This window comes from Toxorhynchites rutilus, chromosome 2 (assembly GCF_029784135.1).
Source record: "Toxorhynchites rutilus septentrionalis strain SRP chromosome 2, ASM2978413v1, whole genome shotgun sequence".
NCBI classification, from domain to species: domain Eukaryota; kingdom Metazoa; phylum Arthropoda; class Insecta; order Diptera; family Culicidae; genus Toxorhynchites; species Toxorhynchites rutilus.
In genome coordinates, this window is record NC_073745.1 from 115,819,765 (window position 1) to 115,843,414 (window position 23,650).

At 40.2% G+C, this 23,650-nt stretch overlaps 1 protein-coding gene across 6 annotated transcripts in view; it reads left to right on the forward strand.

The window, feature by feature from the left end:
• LOC129765356 (hemicentin-2-like) overlaps positions 1-23,650 on the forward strand; it is a 958,618-nt gene that overhangs the window by 379,355 nt on the left and 555,613 nt on the right. Inside the window, exon 3 of one of the 6 annotated variants that reach the window (XM_055765586.1) lies at positions 21,440-21,761. The exons of the other annotated variants lie outside the window; for them this stretch is intronic. The gene's annotated coding sequence lies outside the window, so the exon portion shown is untranslated. The remainder of the gene's footprint in view (positions 1-21,439; positions 21,762-23,650) is intronic. 6 annotated transcript variants of the gene reach the window in all.

A 23,650-nucleotide genomic window follows, 5' to 3' on the forward strand; every position in this document is an offset into this window, starting at 1 on the left:
TGAAGTCGGCACTGCTTTAAGCCACTGCAACACACACGTGGAATCGGTCCAAAAATATACGTCTATTTCTTGTTTTATTGATTTCATAATTAGCTCCGACAATTGCGTTGCCATCAGTGCCCCACATAATTCCAGCCTTGGCAATGATTGGCACTTCAATGGTGCCACCTTGGATTTCGATGCTAGAAGAATCACTCGAACAGTTCCTGATGAATCACAACTCCTCACATATGCACATGCCCCATATGCCTTCTCAGAGGCGTCCGAAAAAATATGCAATTCTGTCGAAATTGATTGCGGTATTATAACACATCGATCGATCGAAATTTCATTGAGAATTGGTAGCTGTCTTTGAAATTCTTGCCATTCACCTATCATTCACCTATCACCAATATCGCAATCGTCGTCGTCGTTCCAATTGTCGGGGAGGGGGATATTATTTATGCTGAGTAATTCATTCCTTCTTTAAGTTTTAAGCGTGGATTGATGTTGTCCACATTGGCCCTTTTCAAGGGCTAGAGCCGAATGAACTGAAAAAGTTTAACGTCTCTATAATTCAACAAGTCAGTCAGTCAGGAAATAAATTCAATTTAGTTGCGATTGTAAAACGGGTGTGGAATGTTCTCGCTCCCTCGCCAAAACAATATGTTGTTCTCTCTCATGTGTTTTCTGCAGCCGGACTAAACGGAGCATTTAGTAAAAAAATTGCATTGCCGATAAGATTCACGCCCTCCTTTAGAGCGCTCTTTCAGTTGGCAGGGGACCGGTAGAAGTATATACTTACTCGATATAATGTATATTTTACCTCGATATAACGTACACTTCTTCAATGTCCAAAGGAATAAATTTTTTAATATTGTTTTTCTGAAAGAACAATAAATTATCTGTATTTTGATAATAAAGCTTGATTTGTACTTTTAACTAATCCCGAAGTACAACTGTTTTGTGATTTCAGATTCTAAATGAATCAATTTTTAATCAACAGTACGAAGGGAAACATCATGAGAAAGGTAGGCTTCGTCTTCTAGTTAAATTATATCATAATATCGAGCATGTTTTTTGGTTATGTAAAAATGCAATTAATGAATTTAACTGGCTCCTGATTTAGAAGTTCGAAAGGGTATACTCACGCATATAAGATTATGATAGCTAGAGTAGTCACGATCGAAATATTATGCTAACCATATATGTTTTCCCAAGAAACCCGCTTCACTTCCTCGAATGCGCAAAAGCCCATTTTCCTTTCCCTTTTCCTATACATAAGCAGAACTTAGAACCCAATGAGATCAATTCACTACAGCAGCTATACGAACTTCCCAAGAGAGCACTCATAACCATAGAATAGTCAATATACATCACCGGGCTATAAAGTTATTACCAACAGTGTTCCGGACAACGTGGCGACGAATCAGAAAATGCTATTTTTATCTATAATATAGTTCTGTAGTCATTGATTTATTTGACTCAGGCTTATATTTATCTTAACTATTCAGATTTGTGTTTAAAAATGATACACGATGACTCTTGGTCTTCTTCTGCGTAATTGAATAAACAGAAGAAAAGGGTAGTAATGGCTTTGACGGTATTTTTGTGTACGTTTTTGAACAGAATGTGGTTCCGGATTCTACCACGTTATCCCATCTAACCCGTTAAAGGATACAAGCTCATACAGAAAACGGTTTTTCCAGGGCATCCATTTGATGTATCAAAAGAGAAAAAATTGCGAATTTTGAACAATGAAAAAACTCAATTCAAATGCAATTACTACACACAATCACATTCCTATGTCAAGATCCCGTCCGTGCCCCTAGGCCCAGACCCATAAACTTTTTTTGTTCAATCTTTCGTTGTTCAGTAGCTTCTGTTCCTATAGCTTCAACACCGTCGTAGATATCCTCTCCAAAGTCTGGTTCTGCTGTAGTTCTCAATTACGCATGGTTGACGTAACCACCAACACTACCTCCGATAACGCGTCGCCGCATACCGCTCGAATTGTAACCGAATACCAGGAGAAAAACGAGATTCAAGTTATGCCATACCCTCCTCACCCCTCACTCACCGGTTAATGTACTCAAATCTGCCTTATTCAAGCTGAGTAGGTTGCGTGTTATTCTGTTAAAAGGTGTAATGAATAATTTGGAATGGCTTGATGTTGATAGAGCCCTTCAGTTGGCTTCAATCATTTTTATTTCTCAGGTTTTGAGCTCAGATTTCATGTATGATGTAGATAATCCACAAAATGGCTCAGGCCCGACGAATTCAGTTGAAGATCCTAATCTTGCTAAGAGATCGACTTTTTCATTATCTTCTATACCGCAGTGACCAGGCACCCAGTATAGATTAACTTCGTTAGTAGCAGCTAATGGGTTTAAGGATAGAATACATTCCCAAACTTGTCTTTGACTGACATGCGTATGCTTTTACTGTATTAAGAGTTGCTTGGCTATCTGAGAAGATACAGATATTGGCATACCTGTATGTTATACCCAAAGAAATATTTGTACATGTTAGAATAGATTATATTTCTGCTTGAAAAACTGTAGGCCACTGTCCCATTGGAATCGACATGTCGATTCCTGGTCCAGTGATCCCAGCTCCCGTAGATTTCCCAATTTTAGATCCATCGGTATAAAACACGAGCGATCCTGGACGAGTTTTGAGACCACCTTCTTCCCATTGAATTCAATCACTTTCAAGGGAACACTGAAGTTAGTCTTTGTTTCCATCCAGTCGTCATTCATGCTTACATGTTCAGCATGTAATGCATGTGTTCAGTTGAGATCTCCTTCTAGAAAATGTTTTGTACGTTTCAGCCTAACAGCACCTTTTTCCGCTTCAAGTTGCACATATTGGTGCAAGGGTAGAAGTGAATAAAACAGCATCTAGGGCTTTGGAGGGTGCGCTGGGCATTGGGCACCATTTATTGATAAGCATGCCATACGTTGTAGTTTATCGAACTTTTTCTGAGCTGATATTTGTGTAGTTTTAGGCCACCACACTAGGGAAGCGTGTGTTATTCTGAGTCTCACAATTGCCGTTTAAATCCAGTGAATCATTCTCGGTTTTAGGCCCCACTTTTTCCCGAGTATACTACTACAACTCTAGAGCGCAGTCTGGGCTTTAGATATTGCATACTCCAGTTGGTCGTTCCAATTTAGTTTTTACTCAAGCATGACACCTAAATATTTGGTTCGTTTTGAAAGCTCCAATTGTACACCTCCCAATCTAAGAGGTAGACCTATATACCTTATACCTTCTTTTTCGGGTAAATGGAATAATGGCTGTTTTTGAAGGATTAACACTAAGTCCTTCCAAGTTGCACCATTTGAGCGTGAAATTAAGGGCAGTTTGCATTCTATTGGAAATAGTATACTCACGTTTACCCCTCACTAAGATGATTATGTCATCAGCGAAACCAATGACTTCGTATCCTAAATTAACTAGGTTATCAAGAAGACCGTCGACAACTAGGGACCACAACAGAGGAGACAGTACTTCTGCTTGAGGGCAACCTCTAGTTGGTTTCGTTGTTAGAGTAGATCCTCCTAATTTAGCTGTTATTAGTCGGTTGGTTAGCATGGCATGTATCCAGTTGGAGATGCACATGTTAAAACTACATTTTTTTATAGCTTTACTTATAGAGTTGTAGGATGCATTGTCAAATGCTCCCTCAATATCAAGAAAAGCTGTAATTGAGATTTCTTTAGCATCAAAACACTTCTCTATTTTTAAAGTTAAAGTGTGAAGCGCTTTTTCAGTTGATTTGTTTGCTTGGTAGGCAAATTGAATTTTGTTCAATGGTTTCCTGTTCAAATTGATGATTTGATATGGAGATCAAGCCATAACTATTATTGGAAAGGTACTTCGAACAATCTGTTAATTACCTATGAAACCCGAAAAATCTGGAATCTGTATCTACAGATTCGTGGTTTCATGAAGTTTAAAAAATCTGTAGAAATACAGATTATTCCGTAGATATGGTAACCCCGACTGTAACGTCGAACAATAATAAAATCTGGCGTAAATCCTTTTAGGAATTTTGAGCCAATCGTCTTAAATTGGTAAAAAATCTAATTTCGGACGATTCAATTAAAACTCCTAGACAAATTATAAACTTTAATTAAAGGTATTGTGATATCTTGTTTCGTTATTTTCTATAACGATGAATTTGAGAGAGGAATGTACTTAAAAAATTATAATACATTTAAAATATTATTAATTTATAAATAATCAATTTAGATAATGCCTTACATGTCTTGAGAATCACAAAAGGATACCACAATGAGACGATATTAGAAATGCAAAAAAAAATCTGGTGCACTGGAAAACTACAAAATCTACTTGAAATGAATCAGACAATCACGGGATACCGTTATTGACCACAATTGATAGTTTTAGCTGGGCTTCGAAATAAAAAGTGTCTCAGTATATACAGAGCGCCAATAAATCGGTTTTGTAACAAATTACTGCTCGGGCCCATCTTGCAATGTCTATGGAAACTACTTGAAAATGCACCCAATGTTAATTTTTAGCACATGTTCTGGCATCCCGATTTATTACATTAAATGAGCTGAAAGATAACATAAAATGTTCTACTCCCCAATACATGTATATCATTTGTATAATATATATACTAGAGCCAATATGAGGGAGCGAAACAGGAGACACATTTAAATGAAAGCATATGGAAGCTTTTCGTATAGTTTGTCAAATACATGGCCCAGACGGAGAAAGATATATTCTCGTTCATGTTCTTCTTTATCGTCTTAGGAAACACTTTCAAACTTCATTTTATGATGAGGTGTAATATTATCACGCACCTTTATAATAGCGCTGGCAGCTATATGGATAGCGTGGTCGTGTAAAGTAACTTTGCATTCCAGCCGGCCTTAGTTCGATCCCCATTGAGGTCGTATGGACTTTTTTTTTGCACAACCCCAAATGCATACATACAAACCATTTTTAAGCTTTCAAAATAGCTCATTATTTGCGCATTTGACTCTGATGCACAGGAAATGGCATCTTTTTTGCCAAAGATGACATGTTTTCTGCCAACGCTAGTTTGGGTGTGCTTGAATGTGACACGCAAACAAAATTACGAAAAAACTGTCCTGACTCGACCATTTGCTTCGATTTCAATGGGAATTCTTCATGTGACATCATTCCAATACTACAACGCGAACAACCACAATCCAAAATTAGACGGAAAGCTTTCGCTCAAACGTTTTCCCAATCTCATTCACAAACTCATAAATCAGATTCATGATTGATAAACCAATTAGTAGCGAATTATCGGTTTATTATCCGTAATTGGCAACCATTCAGCCTCCGCGCGTCATTTCCAGCAATAAGTGTTTATTTGTCAGAAAATGCAAAACAACGCTGCTTCTATTGAGTAACCGTTTCCAAGCAAGTGTCGAATTTTCGGTCTACCACCCTAATTAAGCTTCATGGTCTGCGCTAGAAGGCCGTTTGGTGGCGTTCATTTCTATTCTGGAATGGTTTTGTGTCCTCTTTTTTCCTTGTGACGCGGTCTACACTCAATTTAGTCTCAGATACCACATGCACAATTCGCGTCTTGCTTCTTCCACGCCGATGACAAAACCAATGAGTTTCTTCACTCTCCACGCTTCTTTCACCCCAAAGCACAACACCGCAAAAGGGAAACATAGACAACATAAAATCACTTTTCCGGCCAGATTTCATCCCCACCAATCTATTGTTGCCCATTTTTAAGATATCCAACAATGCGAAAGACCGGAGAAAAGTGAGTGATTGACAAATTTTAAATCGATCTCACTGAATCCAATCTGAGGGTCGTTATGTCGATCTGTGAAGTCTTGTATGTGTGTGTGTGTGTGTAAGTTTGTGTGAACGGCATCAAATTTCGTTCACCTCGTCTGACCTCGGGAAATCAGAAACGAGATATACATTTAAACCGCCCCTCGTCCCGGGTCAGGAAAGCTTTTAAGGGCCAGCGTTCCAGCGCTAGCTAGCGTAGAGCCTCCCGGGAGGGAATCGACATCAATTTGAAATTTCCGTGAACGTGGCATTCGGCTGCCAGCTGCGCAGCGTGATTTTATCGATACTTCGAGATTCAATTAGCCTGATTCGATTTCCGCCGGAATTCGCACCACCGAAGAAAAGAGCCGTCTAATTGGGCCTGGCAGCATTTCTTCCTTCCTGATCGAAGGTTCGCTCGTGCCCATATGGGAGAATCGAGATCTGAAATACTGCACGTATGCGTATATGTGTCAGTATATGTGTGCACACGTCCGTGCACGCAATAATGCTCCAAATTTGGGGAAGAAATTGACTGCTGGATGAATATTTGACTTGACAGATTACTGTTCAGAGAAGGTGAGCTTCGGTCATTGGCTGAGCCTCGAAACAAAACCAGACAGCAGAGCGATCGATTCCAGAACACTTTCCTGCCTAATTCGAATCAGCCGGTGATTTGTGGGCTGCCAACAGAGGAAATTGCACGAGAATTCTCAAGTTGATCTTGCTACTTGAATCTATGTTGATTGTAGTGTGTTATTTTGGGCTGATATTGAATGTTGGTTTTAGCTGACCATGAATCCGAAGAAAGAATTCTTTTGTAACATCGAAAAAATCTCTTTTTTGCTCTGTCCGAAACTTGGCTTTCTTCGCGAGATGATATCTCTTTCCACGATTTTAATATTATACGCTTGGACCGTGATGATAGATACGGAGGGGTGCTTTTAGGGATCAATAAGTGCCACTCATTTTTTAGAATTGACCTTCCACCTATTGGAGGGATCGAAGCTGTTGCTTGTCATGCAAACATCAGAGGAAAAGACCTCTGTATTGTCAGCTTGCATTGGCCTCCGAGAGCTGCGGTTAGCCGCAAACAACTTGATGACATGTGCTCACTCCTTCCTGAGCCACGATTGATCTTGGGAGACTTCAACTCTCACGGAACTGCCTGGGGGGAACAGTACGATGACAATCGTTCATTGTTGATATATGACCTTTGTAACAGCTTCAATATGACCGTTTTGAACACTGGGGAAACAACACGTGTACCTAAACCTCCTGCTAACCCAAGTGCTCTTGACCTCTCGCTTTGCTCGAATTCACTATCGTTAGATTGCAAGTGGAATGTAATCCAGAACCCCAACGGTAGTGATCACTTGCCAATCAAAATTTCCATCACCATTGGGTCGAATTCTTCTGAATCTATAAACATGGCATATGACCTCACAAGACACATTGACTGGAAAAAATATGCGGACGCGATTGCTCTAGCCATCAATTCCAGAGATGGTTTACCTCCATTGGAGGAGTATAACTTCCTTTCTCGTTTGATCTATGACAGCGCGGTTCGCGCTCAAACGAAACCCATCCCAGGTTCCACCATTTCCCGAAGGCCTCCCAATCTATGGTGGGATAGCCAATGTTCCAAGCTTTATGTAGAAAAATCGAATGCATTTAAAGCTTTTCGGAAACGTGGAACCCCTGAAAATTTTCAAATGTATTTAGCCCTTGAGAATCAGTTCAAAAATTTGATCAAAGGGAAAAACCGTGCTTATTGGCGAAATTTCGTGGGAGGTTTGTCACGAGAAACGTCAATGAAAAAATTATGGAAAGTGGCTCGAAACATGAGAAATCGCTCTTCAACGAATGAAAGCGAAGAATATTCACATCGATGGATTTTTAATTTTGCACGGAAGGTTTGTCCTGATTCCGCTCCTGTGCAAAAAATTGTTCGAGATATACCACAAGGTAGGTGCGATCTTGATTCCGAGTTTTCGATGGTAGAATTCTCTCTTGCTCTGCTCTCATGTAACAATTCTGCTCCGGGATCGGATAGAATTAAGTTCAACTTGCTGAAAAACCTCCCTGATGTGGCGAAACATCGCTTGTTGAATTTTTTCAATCGGTTTCTGGAGAATAATATTGTTCCAGATGATTGGAGACAAGTACGAGTTATAGCTATTCAAAAACCCGGAAAACCCGCGTCCGACTTCAATTCGTACCGCCCAATAGCAATGCTGTCTTGTATACGGAAATTGTTGGAGAAAATGATCTTGTTTCGCCTTGATCGATGGGTTGAAACGAATGGCCTACTCTCAGATACACAATATGGGTTCCGCAGGGGCAAGGGGACGAATGATTGTCTTGCGTTGCTTTCTTCAGAAATTCAAATGGCTTACGCCGAAAAAAAACAAATGGCTTCAGTATTCTTGGACATAAAGGGGGCCTTCGATTCTGTTTCAATAGAGGTTTTGTCGGACAAATTACACTCTCGGGGTCTGCCGCCTCTATTGAATAATATGTTATATAACTTGCTTTGTGAGAAACATTTGAACTTTTCTCACGGAGATTCGGCAGTAAGTCGGGTCTCTTACATGGGCCTCCCCCAGGGCTCATGTTTAAGCCCCCTTTTGTACAACTTCTATGTAAGCGACATCGACAATTGCCTTACACAAAATTGCAGCCTAAGACAACTTGCAGATGATGGAGTGGTGTCTGTCGTAGGACCAAACGAATCCGACCTGCAAGGACCCTTACTAGATACTTTGAACAATTTTTCAACCTGGGCCATTGGGCTAGGGATCGAATTCTCCACGGAGAAAACAGAGATGGTGGTTTTTTCTAGGAAGCATAGACCAGCAAAACCAAAGCTTCAACTTTTGGGTAAACCGATCACTCATGCTATGTCATTCAAGTATCTTGGGGTCTGGTTCGACTCCAAATGTACTTGGGGGGCCCATATTAGGTATCTGAGTAAAAAATGCCAACAAAGAATAAACTTTCTCCGTACAATTACCGGCACCTGGTGGGGAGCCCACCCAGAAGATCTTATAATGTTGTATCGAACAACTATTCTCTCAGTGATGGAGTATGGCAGTTTCTGTTTTCAATCAGCTGCCAAAACACACCTCATTAAACTCGAGCGAATTCAGTATCTTTGTCTCCGTATCGCGTTGGGATGTATGCCCTCAACGCATACCATGAGTCTCGAGGTTTTGGCAGGCCTACTCCCACTAAAAGATCGCTTCAATTTATTATCTCTTCGGTTCCTCATCCGGTGTAAGGTTATGAACCCATTGGTGATCGGAAATTTTGAGCAGCTGATCGAGCTAAATTTTCACTCCGGATTCATGACATCATATCATGAATTCATCTCCATGCAGGTTGATCCTTCTTCGTATATTCCCAACCGTGTTTGTTTCCCTGACTACATCAATTCCTCTGTGCATTTTGATCTGTCCATGAAGCAAGATATCCATGGATATTCAGATTACCAATGATCGAGGATCGCTCCAACGATCTTCGATGAAAAGTATGGGGGTATCAATTGTGATAATATGTACTTTACTGATGGGTCCACTATAAACGAGTCCACAGGATTTGGAGTGTTCAACGAATTTTTTAGCACCTCACACAGTCTTCAGAATCCTTGCTCAGTGTATATTGCTGAATTGGCAGCAATTCATTGGGCGCTGGACAGCGTCGCCTCACGACCTGTTGAACACTATTACATTGTAACGGATAGTCTTAGCTCTGTCGAAGCTATCCGTTCAGTGAGGCCGGAAAAGCACTCGCCGTACTTCCTTGAGAGAATACGAGAAATTTTGAGTGCTTTATCCAGACGCTGTTATGTCATTACCTTTATCTGGGTCCCTTCACATTGCTCCATTCTGGTTAATGAGAGGGCTGACTCATTAGCAAAGGTAGGTGCAATTGAAGGCGATATTTATCAGCGTCAAATCGCCTTCAATGAATTTTATTCTTTAGTCCGCAAAAATACCATCGCTAACTGGCAACGCAAGTGGAATGAAGACGAATTGGGCCGGTGGTTTCACTCGATTATCCCTAAGGTTAGCCTCAAACCGTGGTTCAAAAGTCTGGACTTGAGTCGGGACTTTATTCGCACCTTCTCCCGACTCATGTCCAATCACTATTCGTTAGATGCACTACTCTTCCGTTTCAATCTTGCCAGCAGCAATCTCTGCGTTTGTGGCCAAGGTTATCACGACATCGAGCACATTGTTTGGTCGTGCGAGGTGTATCTGGTCGCCAGATCGAATTTAAAAAACTCCCTTCGGGCCCGAGGAAGACAGCCCAATGTGCCGGTGAGAGATGTGTTGGCTCGGTTAGACCTTGATTACATGTCCCATATATATGTTTTCCTTAAAGCTATAGATCTTCGTGTGTGATTGCCCCTACATCCTTATACCCTCCTTTCCTTCCTTTGCGGGTAATTCGTCCCCTTGCTATAAATAGTAGAATAAGTTGAAATGTAAATACACTATAGATATACGAATAGATTTATAAATTGAGTGTTCATCAATATTGTTACAATTTCCTTATATCCCATCCTTCTCCTAAAAATATGTCACCCTCCTAAACTCGAGTACACCGCGAGTAATCGGTTTTCCACCTTACTAACCATAGATGTAAGAAAATTGTTTATATATATAGTTTTAAAATTATATTTAAGAATTCGGCTCCTTTAAACTTAAGTAACTGAGCCTGTAAAAATAAACGAATTAAAAAAAAAAAATCGAAAAAATCTCAAAATTGTGTGATTTAAGAATCTTTCGCGCAATGAAACCAAATATACTTGTTTAACACGAAACGTGCCGAAACGTTGTATTTTTGTACTTAAAATGTAAATCAGTCTTACACGTTTTCCGATTGTTAATCGATCGTATAATAATATAGTAGATTATAATATAACCCCATACGATTATATCAGAAAAATTGATTGGAAAATACTTTATGTGAAATAATGTAAAAGCACAAAGTATGTCTGTTTTCTTAGAGCCATAGAACTGAAAGTTTTAACAAAACATAGATCAGTAATGTAAATTACCATGAATTCGGGTTCAACGGGTGAATCAAAAGTTGCGAGACTAAATGAAACGTCACACGTTTGGCAAAAAAAAATGTTTTTTTTTTAAATTCAATTCTATATTGCATTTTTACAAGTCCTTACAATGTGCATTTGAGATGTAAAACAATTGTATAGAAAGCGGCCTTCCCTCTTTAATCTTCCTCAAAATTCCCAGAGCCCTTGCTGTCCAACCGTCCGAAAGACATTTTTCGAAATTAGTGTAGGCACAATTAACATGACGCCTTCCTACATTTCTGTATTCTCTTCAAGGTTAAAAAATCATTACAAAATGAACACAGGCTTTGGAATATTTTCTTTTAAATGAAGCAGGTAATTGCAACATAAAAAATATGAAACATAAATGTTTTGAATTTGTGAAAAGAATTGGTAAGAAAAAAAAGTAGTTACGTATCAACGCCACCGTAGCGCAATTATTATTATGAATTTATTTTTCCATCATTCATTCTGAGATCAATGTAATGGGGACAAAATCCCCAACCAACCAGGACATGGAACTGAGGCGGCCCCAAGCCGCCGAGATGACGCAATCCGAGTTTGTCGCCGATCCGCCGTCAGAAGTGGCGACCTCTAGCAACCCTGTGTGCCACCGATTGCCCGGTTAATTTGAAACATATTTTTATTTTTTTTAATTTTTTTTTTAAAGATGATGATGGTCCCACCTCATTCCCTTACAAAGGTGTGAGCAGGACGAATTATCTTATTGATAATAATTGAGTTACTGTATTTCTTTATTACATCATACTAACCAGTGAGCACATCAAATTGAAAAGAAAACGGACTGGTTATCCCGCAGACATAGATTACTAATCGAAAGAACAATTCAAGCCTTTATCTAAAGTATTCATTCCATGGCATGTCGGGAGAATTTCCAACCCGGGAAGACCCTAGACCGATCGGGAATTGAACCTAATGCCTAAGTCAGTATTGGCCATGAATTTACAAGGGAAATCCTGCTCTATCAGATCCCCGGTCACGGCCTACAATTGAGATCGTTTCCGAGTTCTAGTAGCTGAGCAAACCCAACCCTAATTCTAGCCAATACTTCAGGCCCATTATTTTAAATATCCCAAGGCATGTCAAGAAAATTTCCAACCCGAAAAAATCCTTGACCGATCAGGAATTGAACCCAATACCTATGTCAGCATTAGCTTTGAATTTACAAAGGAATTCCCGCTTCACTGGATACCCGACAACGGTCTGTTAATCGTTTTCCAGACCAGACAGCTGAGCAAACCTAAGCCTAATTCCAGCCGATACTTCAGGCCCTACATTCAACCTGGGGTATAAACGTGTCAACCTGAATCTGCAATGAGATCCGCCACAACACAGAAAAGTCTTGATATAATTGTCTGTTGAGAAGATGAATTTACAAGTATTCCGATTGAGCTATCCCCAGCTTACCTCAGGTTTCCACATTAAACCCATTTGAATACTTTCATTAAAAAAAGTCACAGGAGGGTTGTGTCTGAGACACGAGCGCATAGTTGACCTAGGATTCCGTTAGGCTATATGTTGATTTTTGGATATGTTTGAAGAATTACATCGTTAAACTCTTTGATAATGATTTGAGGGCCCTGAAAAGGGCAATTTTGTTTGATTGTTGGATATTGTTAGTTCACTCCACCAGTGTTTACCGAGTAGTGATGACAGAAAGATGGTAAACAGTCGTTGGATGGTGCGTATCAGATAAAAGATACCGAAGTGGAACGAGATAAGATGAGAACCGCCCTCTGTGATCCTAGACGAGATGCCTCCTATGTTATGTATGGATGAAATATGGAAAAAACTCACTAATGGAATATAAAATAGTTACCAATACCGAACACAATTATAAATCTTTCTCGTCAGTAAAATCATGTTACTCCAATATAGAGAAAACATATTTGAAATGGGAAAGGTAATTTTTTTTTATAACTTTCGCTTTCTGAGTGTTTATTCAACCCAATGCGAATTTTATTTGGACTAACAACACCTAATACTATATGTAGAGCATATGGGAAATCACTTTTTCTAATATTTTTTCACTTTTCTAATTTTTCTCGCCGTACAAACTTTCCTTGGGTGAAAATAAACACAACAAAACAGACAGCTTAAACCAAACGACCCGTTCTCGAGCGAGAACACACCTTGGTTTTTATTTATGAAATATGAAATAAATCGTTCCATATATCAGGTCATTTTTAACACAACTGCTACCATATACAATTTTACACTTACACTTGTGCTAATTTTTTCACAATACACGATCGGCCATTGATATGAAATTTAACGAAGCAACCAACATATAAGTTCCAAATTTTATTTGCTAGAATTAATCGTATCACTCACCTTACTTGCAATTTAAAAATGCCCCCAACTTGCATATATTTGGAAAGCCGATTTCCCCTGGGCACCTTGGTTTTGATGTCTCTGTTAGGGAATACATTTAGGAAGGAACAAAAACTCCTCCTACTTTCATGTATTTGCAATGTCGATTTTCCCCAGGCAGCTTGGTTTTGATGTCTCTGTTAGGGAACACATTTCGGTAGGAACAAAAGCTCCCCCTACTTTCATGTATTTACAATGTCGATTTCCCACAGGCAGCTTGGTTTTGATGTTTCTGTTAGGGAACACACCTCGGTAGGAACAAAAGACCCCCCCCCCCCCCCTACTTTCATGTATTTGTAATGCCAATTCCTCCAGGCAGCTTGGTTTTGATGTCTCTGCTAGGGACCCGCCGCATGTGTAGTCAATTTCGACCAATCAGAAGTGGGTATTACCGTTAGGATAAGGGTTGAGATTTTTCAATTGTTCGATAGTTAGTTACATGACATATATTATTTTCTTCAATATAAAAAAATGTTATGGAGTACCGAAATCGATTGACGCAAAAATTTCATCAATCCATCTGTTTTGTCTCAACACAACACAAAGTCGCTGACGATCGCACACTCAGATCGCAGCTTGCTCTGACTCGTGGAAGGACCACGGCGCACATTCGCCGTAAAACAACACGAAATAAAGTCAATTTTCACCCTAACTTTTAGCGGCACACAGCAGATCCAGCAGAGAAATTTCAGCGGCTAAAACACGCCATTAACCGCTGCACAACACGATGCTGCCAAAGGACGACAGGATCGAACACGTTCGTTGCTTGTTTGTCGCCCGGTGACTCACAAGACAACGGAGGATGGAAATTACGGTGGTCGCCCTGTTGGCCAGATTGGAATTCACTGCTGCTGCTTCACTGGGAGACTTCTTCAAGAAAAGGCTGTTTTAATTTTCACTTATATAATTGATGTTGCTCTTCTAAAGGTCACAAACAGAATGAAGAAAAACTTAAATCTACACATCCTTACACACTAACAGAATAAAGGAAAAGAAAACTTAAAACTACACTTCTCAGTATGTGTGAGTACGATTGCATCGACGAGTGCAGCCGATTGCATTTTCGTTTCTGTCGATTGCATCTTCGTTCTCCCCCTGTACGCCTGCTGGTGACTCGGGTCGCGTTCGTCGCGAACATACTCCCGCCGGTTGGAATATCATTCCAAATCGGAAACCTTTGCTTCGTCGTTGTCAGATATATTATATTCGGTTGACTTGTCTTCCATTTAGCTCTTTGTTGAAGCGTCCTCAAATGATCACGGGACCGCTTTGTCCAAAATGTACCACGCAAGGAATTCACGTATTGATATCGTGTTTGTCTTGGATCGATCTTCACTTCACGATCACCATTTGACTTTTCCTTGACCTCAAATACCATACGATCGTTCTCCTCGCGAATCTCGTTGGATGGGCGTTCCTCATTTGATAGTAATCTCTTCATCGCTAAGGTTCGGGAATTTCCTAGTTGACTGATGGACTCGCAGAACGGTAATTGGACCACAAATCGACCACCTTCATCACGTCGATACGTTCTGCAGAAATGACCCTCTTTCTGTTGTTCTTCACTAGTTGGCACTTTCTCTTCAGCAAGCTCGAAATACTTTGGAATTTCTTTCTACAACGGATCCTCATTGGTGGCACACAACACGTTAACAGCTTCGGTTTCAGATTCATTCAAAGCACCGGCGAAGACCCATCCAAATTCTGTCTCGTACAAGCTTGGAAGACCCTCAGCTAATTTCAGTTGAGCTTGTTTCAATATTTGGAAAAATAGTTCAGCTCCAATAAGTAGGTCCACATCTCTCGGCTGGTTGAATTTTGGATCGGCTAACACAATGCCTGGTGGAATGTTCCATTCCGAAATGTCAGCAGGAACGGAAGGAACTTTGCCTGTCACTTTCCTCGTCACCAAACAGTTCACGTCACTTTGGAATCCAGAGTAATCGGAAAATAGTCTCATTATCACACGATGTAGAATTCGAGATTTTGCACCACCTACACCAACAACTGGAATGTTTGCAGGATACTTTGGAAGTTCCAGTAAGTTGACAGCAGACTCAGATATAAGGTTAACTTGAGAATCGAGGAGGGCACGAAGCTTAATTTCTCTGCCACCTTTCGATGCTACACTCACCAACGCAGTCATCAAAAGAACTTGTTTTGCTGGTCGTTGAAAGTCGTTGAAAGCTGGAACACGCTGTAGACACTGGATTTTCTGGAAAAGCTGATACTGATGCTGTTTTAACTTCTGACTCTTCCGTTGTATTTAAACTTTGTGACTCAGGCTCAAGATAAAATCCTCGCTCATAGTGCAACAATGTGTGGTGCTTTTTACTACACTTGGAGCATGACTTATCCGACGGACAGGCTCGAATTTGATGGCCCTTACGAAGACAGTTGAAACACAGTCCAATTTGCTTCACTTTGCTAACCCGCTGACCAACATTCATGTTCAGGAAAGAAGGACACTTGTAATTAAGGTGCACACACTCTCGGATAGAACGGATGTCCCTGGATAGAATGCTCTCGGTGACCAGCTGGGCTTCACCGACATAGGAAGTTTGCAGGACGTCTTATCTATCTCACACCTTTCGAGGACCTGACAATAATTCCTGAGAAACTTTAGGGATTCATCAAAATTCGGAAGTTCCCCATGTTCCAAAGTTTGTTCCCACTGCTTTCTCGTTTCTCCATCGAGGCAAGATGTCAGCAGTTTCACAACGATAAGACCAGCTGTCCCATCGACGCTTTGCTCCATAAATCGCAGCCCCTCTACATGACGATTGCAATTGTCGATTAGGTCTCTCAGTTCTTTCCAGCACTGCTTATATATGGGTTTCATCGACAATAAACCGGAAATGTGGGTGTCGATGATCACTCGCGGGTTCTCAAACCGCTCCTCTAACAACTGCCACGCTTGTTGATAGTTGTTGTCGTTAATGATTCTAGCATCCAGGATGCCGGAAGCTTCACCAATTAACGCTTTGTCAAGGTATTGCAGTTTTGTTGCATCGAAATCACCACACTTACCTACCAAATCATTAAACAGCGCCTTGAACTTTGGCCACGCTTCATACTTTCCGTCGAATGTCGGAATCGGCGTCTTCAGAGGCTGTTGGGTCACATTAACTTGAGGGAATCCACGGTTGTTATGTGTTGGATCGGCACGAAAGAAATCCAACAGATGATTGAGCTTTTCCAAAGCATCAGTATGAATGCTGTCAAACTCATCCAACTTTTCGTCCTGGTCTTCTGTTTTCCCAAAACTGGGACACTGAGCCATGATCAAATCATGTTTCGCCATATACTCCGCATAATGCAGCTCTAGCTTCTTTTCATATGCTTTTAACTGCGATAAGTTGGTGTTATCGGCTTGCTCTATCGCATCACTTAACTTGTTGATAATCACCGATACTCGCGCTTGCACTCGGCCTCTCTGATAAACTAATTGTTTAAATTCCTCCATGGTTGCTCTTAATTGCTCTCAAATGGCACAACTCAAATGTCCAAAACTTCAAAATAACACTTTTCGGAAGTTCACACTGCGTATGAAGGCTCACACTTTATTAATCGCGGAAGGATGTATCACACTCAAATCCTTTAATAATCGCGAATACACGTATCACACTGGTAATTATCCGGTTCGCATGGGACCAAATGTTTTGTCTCAACACAACACAAAGTCGCTGACGATCGCACACTCAGATTGCAGCTTGCTCTGACTCGTCGAAGGACCATGGCGCACATTCGCCGTAAAACAACACGAAATAAAGTCAATTTTCACCCTAACTTTTAGAGGCACACAGCAGATCCAGCAGAGAAATTTCAGCGGCTAAAACACGCCATTAACCCGCTGCACAACACGATGCTGGCAAAAGGACGACAGGATCGAACACGTTCGTTGCTTGTTTGTCGCCCGGTGACTCACAAGACAACGGAGGATGGAAATTACGGTGGTCGCCCTGTTGGCCAGATTGGAATTCACTGCTGCTGCTTCACTGGGACACTTCTTCAAGAAAAGGCTGTTTTAATTTTCACTTATATAATTGATGTTGCTCTTCTAAAGGTCACAAACAGAATGAAGAAAAACTTAAATCTACACATTCTTACACACTAACAGAATAAAGGAAAAGAAAACTTAAAACTACACTTCTCAGTATGTGTGAGTACGATTGCATCGACGAGTGCAGCCGATTGCATTTTCGTTTCTGCCGATTGCATCATCGTTCTCCCCCTGTACGCCTGCTGGTGACTCGGGTCGCGTTCGTCGCGAACACCATCATTAAATGACTGAGCAATAAGCGTTTGAAGTTGGACAATTTTCACGATGTGCTCGATTTTCGATTTTCAATTTGTACCCCAATATGTTCCCGAAAGACGTAATCCTACGTCAAAATAATCGTTTTTCATATGTTCTATCTCAAATTGTTTATATTTGCTAACGCGCGCGGGCTCAAGTTATTGAAGATTTCACAAGAATTGTTTAAGTTGATGTCTACAGGTAAAGGAAAAAAAATTACCATCATCATTATAGTCTAAAGATAAGAAAATACAAATATCCGTTAAAACTTCGTCATCTTACATGCTAACATCAATTATATGCAGGGTCAAAAATCTAAATAATGCTTCAAAAACTCTTTACAAATACTACGGAAACATAGGAGACATAGGAGACGATCCGATTAGCAAGGTTGGATGTCGGACGGCATACGTTTGCCAGGTGCATTACATTTACCTACGTGTCAAACGTATGCCGTCCGATTAGAGTGCGTGCGATTTGGTGTGCCATGGCACGGGACATGGCACAGTGGACATCCATACTTTAAGGGGTGACCCTCGGAAAAAAAGGTTTTTTTGGCATTTTTGGGAAGCTTATGTCCTCAGAAATGTTGTCCTGAAAGAATTGTTCGATATTTGATTTCGTTGGAAAGTTACAGCCGAAAGTATGAGGTCACCTCAAGGGATATATTAAGTATTACTGTGCGAACTTTTGAACGTGTTTTTCTCGAACCATGTTTTTTCAGCTGGTCGTATCGATATCTCAGGATCTACTCGATCGATTTGGCTGAGTTTTTTTTTATCAGCATGAATAGTTTTAAGAATTGAGAGTAACATTGTAACAATTCATTGTAACAATTCCCTTTTATCAGCATGAATAGATTTAAGAATTGAGTGTGCTCTCAACATTAAAGGGTGTGTCACATCAAATTGCATCATGGAAAAAACGCTGTAGAAATTTAATTTTTAGGAATTATATCTTCAGCTTTCGCATTTAATCAGATAAGAGTGTATAGATCACGTTGGCCATGCTTCACTGTCAATTTTTCGTAAATTTGGAAAAATGTCGTCGAACGAAAAAGAGCGTCGTGAATTAATCCTGTGCACTCATTTCGAGAATCCGGAGTTGTCACATCGGGACATCGGTAAGATGCTGGGAATCGTCCAATCCACAGTCAGCAGAGTACTAAAAAGATACTTCGAGAACCTAACCATCGACCGGAAGGTGAAGAACGGCAAAAATGGATGCTCCGTCAGTGAAAAAGATCACAAGCGCGTAGTTAAGCAGTTTAGACGTGATCCGAGAAGTTCGGTCCGGGATGTCGCCAATAAGCTGAATTTGTCAAGTTCATTCGTCCAGCGGACCAAGCAGCGGGAGGGCCTGCGTACATACAAGGTTCAGAAGGCTCCTAACCGCGACGAAAGGCAAAACATGGTGGGGAAGACGCGAGCCCGGAAGCTGTACATCGAAATGCTGACGAAGCCGCATTGCCTGGTAATGGACGACGAAACCTACGTCAAAGCGGACTTTCGTCAGCTGCCGGGCCTGTTGTTCTTCTCCGCAGAGGACAAATTCAGCGTTCCGGAGGAGATTCGCAAGCAGAAACTATCCAAGTTTGCCAAAAAGTACATGGTGTGGCAAGCGATCTGCTCTTGCGGAAAGCGGAGCGCCCCCTTCGTGATGACCGGCACGGTAAACGGGCAGGTTTACCTTAAGGAGTGCCTACAGAAGCGCTTACTACCACTATTGAAGCAGCACGAGGGACCGACCATCTTCTGGCCGGATCTCGCTTCGTGCCACTATTCAAAGGACGTGTTGGAGTGGTACGAAGCGAACGGGTTCACCTTCGTGCCAAAGGAAATGAACCCGCCCAACGCGCCGGAGCTTCGCCCAATAGAGAAATATTGGGCGATTATGAAGCAGGCCCTCCGGAAGAACTCAAAAGTTGTAAAATCGGAGGCGGACTTCAAGAGAAAATGGATTTCTGTTCAAAAAAAATTACAACCTGACGTTGTACAGAACCTTATGGACGGGGTAAAGAGGAAGGTGCGAGCATACGGGCTAGGGCTCGAAGTATGAATAAAAAGAAAATGCCAAAAGTTGTTTAATAGTTTTTATTTTACTGTCTAAAATTTTCAAAAGGATCGGTCTACTGGGCGAATTTCTACAGCGTTTTTTCCGTGATGCAATTTGATGTGACACACCCTTTATAACAATTCCTTTATATGCCATCCTTTTCCTCAAAAATATGTCACCCTTCTAAATCCTTATGAGCTTATAAACTGCGATTAATCATGGTCGCCATTTTGGCAATTTTCGAAATTTTTAAAAACCCCTATGTAATGCTTTAGGTATTATCCTATAGTTTCAAAATATTCATCGTTCTGCGGCATCCCATTGCTTCAGAACCGAAACCACCAGTAAGGTACCCAGCTGTCAACAGCGTTATAATCATTATTTGTAAACTCGAAAAATGATAAATACATCTACAAATATAACCTTAACAATAACCAAAATACCCGAACACTTGCCTTATTCCTAACATCTGGAAAAAAAATCACGAAAATTCATTATTTTTCGACCTTCCAGACAGGGGTCCCTTCTTAATACATTTTGTATAATATTTTCCCTTCAAGACAATTGTCTTTTTTAATTTCTTTTTCTTCTTTGTTTGTTTTTTAGATACTTCAAATTCCTAGGTTAATTATCCGTCACTATAAATCACCATGATTTGTTCGGAAACATATTAATTTGGTTGAAATAAGTAATCATGTTTATTTTGCCTTGGTTCCTCGTTTGTGGCCGTTGTTCATTCGTGCGAGGTGTATCTTCCACGACGGAATTTGTTGCCACAATGGATGAAAGAATGTCCAAGTTTTTTTGCAATTGTTGCAATTATAAACCCGCGGTACATACAGGTGCACCAAAAAAAAAACATTTTTTACTTTCACGTAGTTTGGGAGAACAGAACCGGCGAAAGTCACCCGAAAAGAGTGTGAGGTCTTATAAACTGGTTTATTGTCTTCCAAAAATGCTGAATGCAGTTGTCTAACATCCATAATCTTCACAAGCTCTCCAATTAACGAGTTTTTAAGACAACTTGTGTATCTTGTCGCCAGACCGAATTTAGAAAACTCCCTTCGCGCCCGAGGAAGACAGCCCAATGTGTCGGTGAGAGATGTGTTGGTTCGGTTAGACCTTGATTACAAGTCTAAAATACAGCGAAACTTCGATATAAAGTACCCTCGTAATAACGTGCCTTCGATTTAACGTCACTGGGTACATTTTACCTCGATATAACGTACACATTTTCAAAGTGTGAAGGAATAATTTTTTAAATATTTTTTTCTCAAAGAACAATAAATTATCTGTATTTTGATACTAGAACATGTTCCGTACCTTTAACCAATCCCGAAATACCGGATTCCGGATTCTTTTAGTTGAATTTATTCATCGACCTTACCCAAACAGCAACACAATAAAGTAATACAAGCTACGTTTCTGAGTTCTTTATTATGCTTCGATACCACGTACAATTTTGAAAGTGAAATGTACATTATATCGCAGTTACCCTGTATATTTTTTCCTTGAAACTATCGATCTTCTTGTATAATTGTCCCTATATCCTTATACCCTCCTTCTCTTCCATAGCGAGCAATTGGCCCCCTTGCTATCAACAGTAAAATAAGTTGAAATGTAAATATACAATAGGTATACGAATAGATTTAAGAATTGAGTAACGATTCCAGCTCTCAACATTGTAACAATTCCCTTATATCCCATCCTTTTCCTCAAAAATATGTCACCCTTCTAAACTCGAATCCACCGCGAGTAATCGGTTTTCCACCTTAACAGTTCGGCTGAAAAGTTTGTAAGATAATACAGTAAAACTATTTTTCCAGAAAGCATCCAGAAAGTTGCCAATGCTGGACGAGTGCGATGGACAAGGCATGTTGCAAGATTGTCGGACAGCAGCCCTGCAAAAATGGTGTTCGCATCGAATCCGGTAGGAACAAAAAGAAGAGGAGCCCAGCGAGCGAGGTGGTTGAACCAGGTGGCACAGGAAACCAGGTGGCTAGAATCGGTGCAGCCGAAAGTTGGAGAACTGCAGCCATGGATCGGGTTTATTGGCGAAAAGTTGTAAATCAGATCTAATCTCAATGGGATGTAGATCCGGGCCCGAAGAAGACAACTCAATGTTCCGGTGAGAGATGTATTGGCTCGGTTAGTATGTATTGGCTTGATTACATGTCCCAAATGTATGTTTTCCTTAAAGCTATCAATCTTCGTGATTGTCCTTATATCTTTATACTCTCCTTTTCTTCCTTTGCGTGTGATTGGTCTCCTTGCTAAAAACAGTAGAATGAGTTGAAATGTAAATACACTAGAGATATACGAATAAATTTAAGACCTAAGTGTGATCATCAACATTTTTATTACCTCCTTATGTCCCATACTTGTCCAGAAAAAAAATGGTCACCCTACCTACCTACCTTTCTACCTTACTAACCATAGAAATAGGAAATTGTTTATATATATTTCTAAAAATATAGTTAAGAAACGTAATAATAAAAGTATAGTAAATGAATTAATAAAAAAGGGATGTAGAATCATAGTAAATAAATAAAAAAAATTAATAAAAATACTGTTTGCAAAAATGTTTCATGTCATTTGAATAGTTGCATAAGTGTCTCAAGCGACAAACTCTTTGTTTATCTAATGTGAAAAGTTATGATCATTTCGGATACGCAGAAATCATCATTTGAGTAACTACTGGTTTTAATAATGTCAAAGCAGTTTTTTTGAAGATAAGAACAACTGTTTGCATAAGTGTCTAATGTTATTTGAATAATCACATACGGGTCTTATGTAAAAAAAAATTGTTTGTCAAAAATTAAAAGTGCTGATCTTTTCGCCTACACATTGCTGGCATTAATTAGGGGGTTAGTGCACCCGTGGCCGAGTGGTTAGCGTCTCACATTATCATGCCGGGTGTTCGGGTTCGATTCCCGTTCTGGCCGGGGGATTTTTCGTCAGAGAATTTCCTTTGACTTGCACTGTGATCACGCGTATTCTAGAGTTTGCCCCTCGGAATACATTCAAGGCGTGTTATTTGGCTTAAGAAATCTCAACTTAGTATTAATAAATTACGCTAGTTAATGCATACGTTGAGACGGCAAAAGTTCCACAGGGAATGTTAACGCCATTCAAGAAGATGGGGGTAAAACCGGCACCCGTTGAGTTTTCATAGGTGAATAACAAACTTACAATGTTCTGTTTACTAAAGCTGATATACCTCATCACATTCTGCTCTTGAAGAAGATCTTTTTGTGGCTTTGGCCCTGGATAAATATGCCACTCCAACTAAACCAAGCCTCATTATGCGGAACGTTATGTGTCTCTTACTACGCTTTTGTATGCAAGAGAAAATTTAAATTGAGACTCTAGGTGAATAGGCCACCCTTATTTCATACATCTACCTACTATAACAAATATGATTTGAACAAATTTGGACGAAAAAAACGCATAAATCTATCCCATTTAGCTTGACATGGACGGGTGACCACTTTGCCCCCACTAGGTGACCACTTTACCACCAAGCAAAAAAAGTTCGGTTTTTCACGTTTTTTTTTCTAATGATGAAAAGTGTAATGTTTTGAATTTTTTATAGTAAAAGCCGTTTGCTATCTTGAAGAACAATGAGTTGAGCTATCATATTCTTCGAGAAACGAGAATTAAATCAGTATGTGGGCGCTGGAATTAGGCATATTCCTTAGGGTGACCACTATGCCCCCACTTCCCCTATATTTATTGACAAATTGAGGGTGCCGGTAACACTGGCAAGAGATGCCGGTTTCACCCGCACTGGTTGGTGAACTCTGTTTTTATGTCAGCTTTGAAAAATGATTATTACTTGCAAAATTGCCGTTTAAAAGCACTGATATTTCTTACATCTCATGGAAAATAATCTAGACAATGATTCTGTGAGGGAAACATAACAAAATGTGCCCTCAGATCTCACAAAACAATACTTTCCCTTATTGGACCGGGATTATCCCCAGTTCCCCTATATGATAGTATTTGATAAATAATGAAAATGAAAGAAAGGAAAA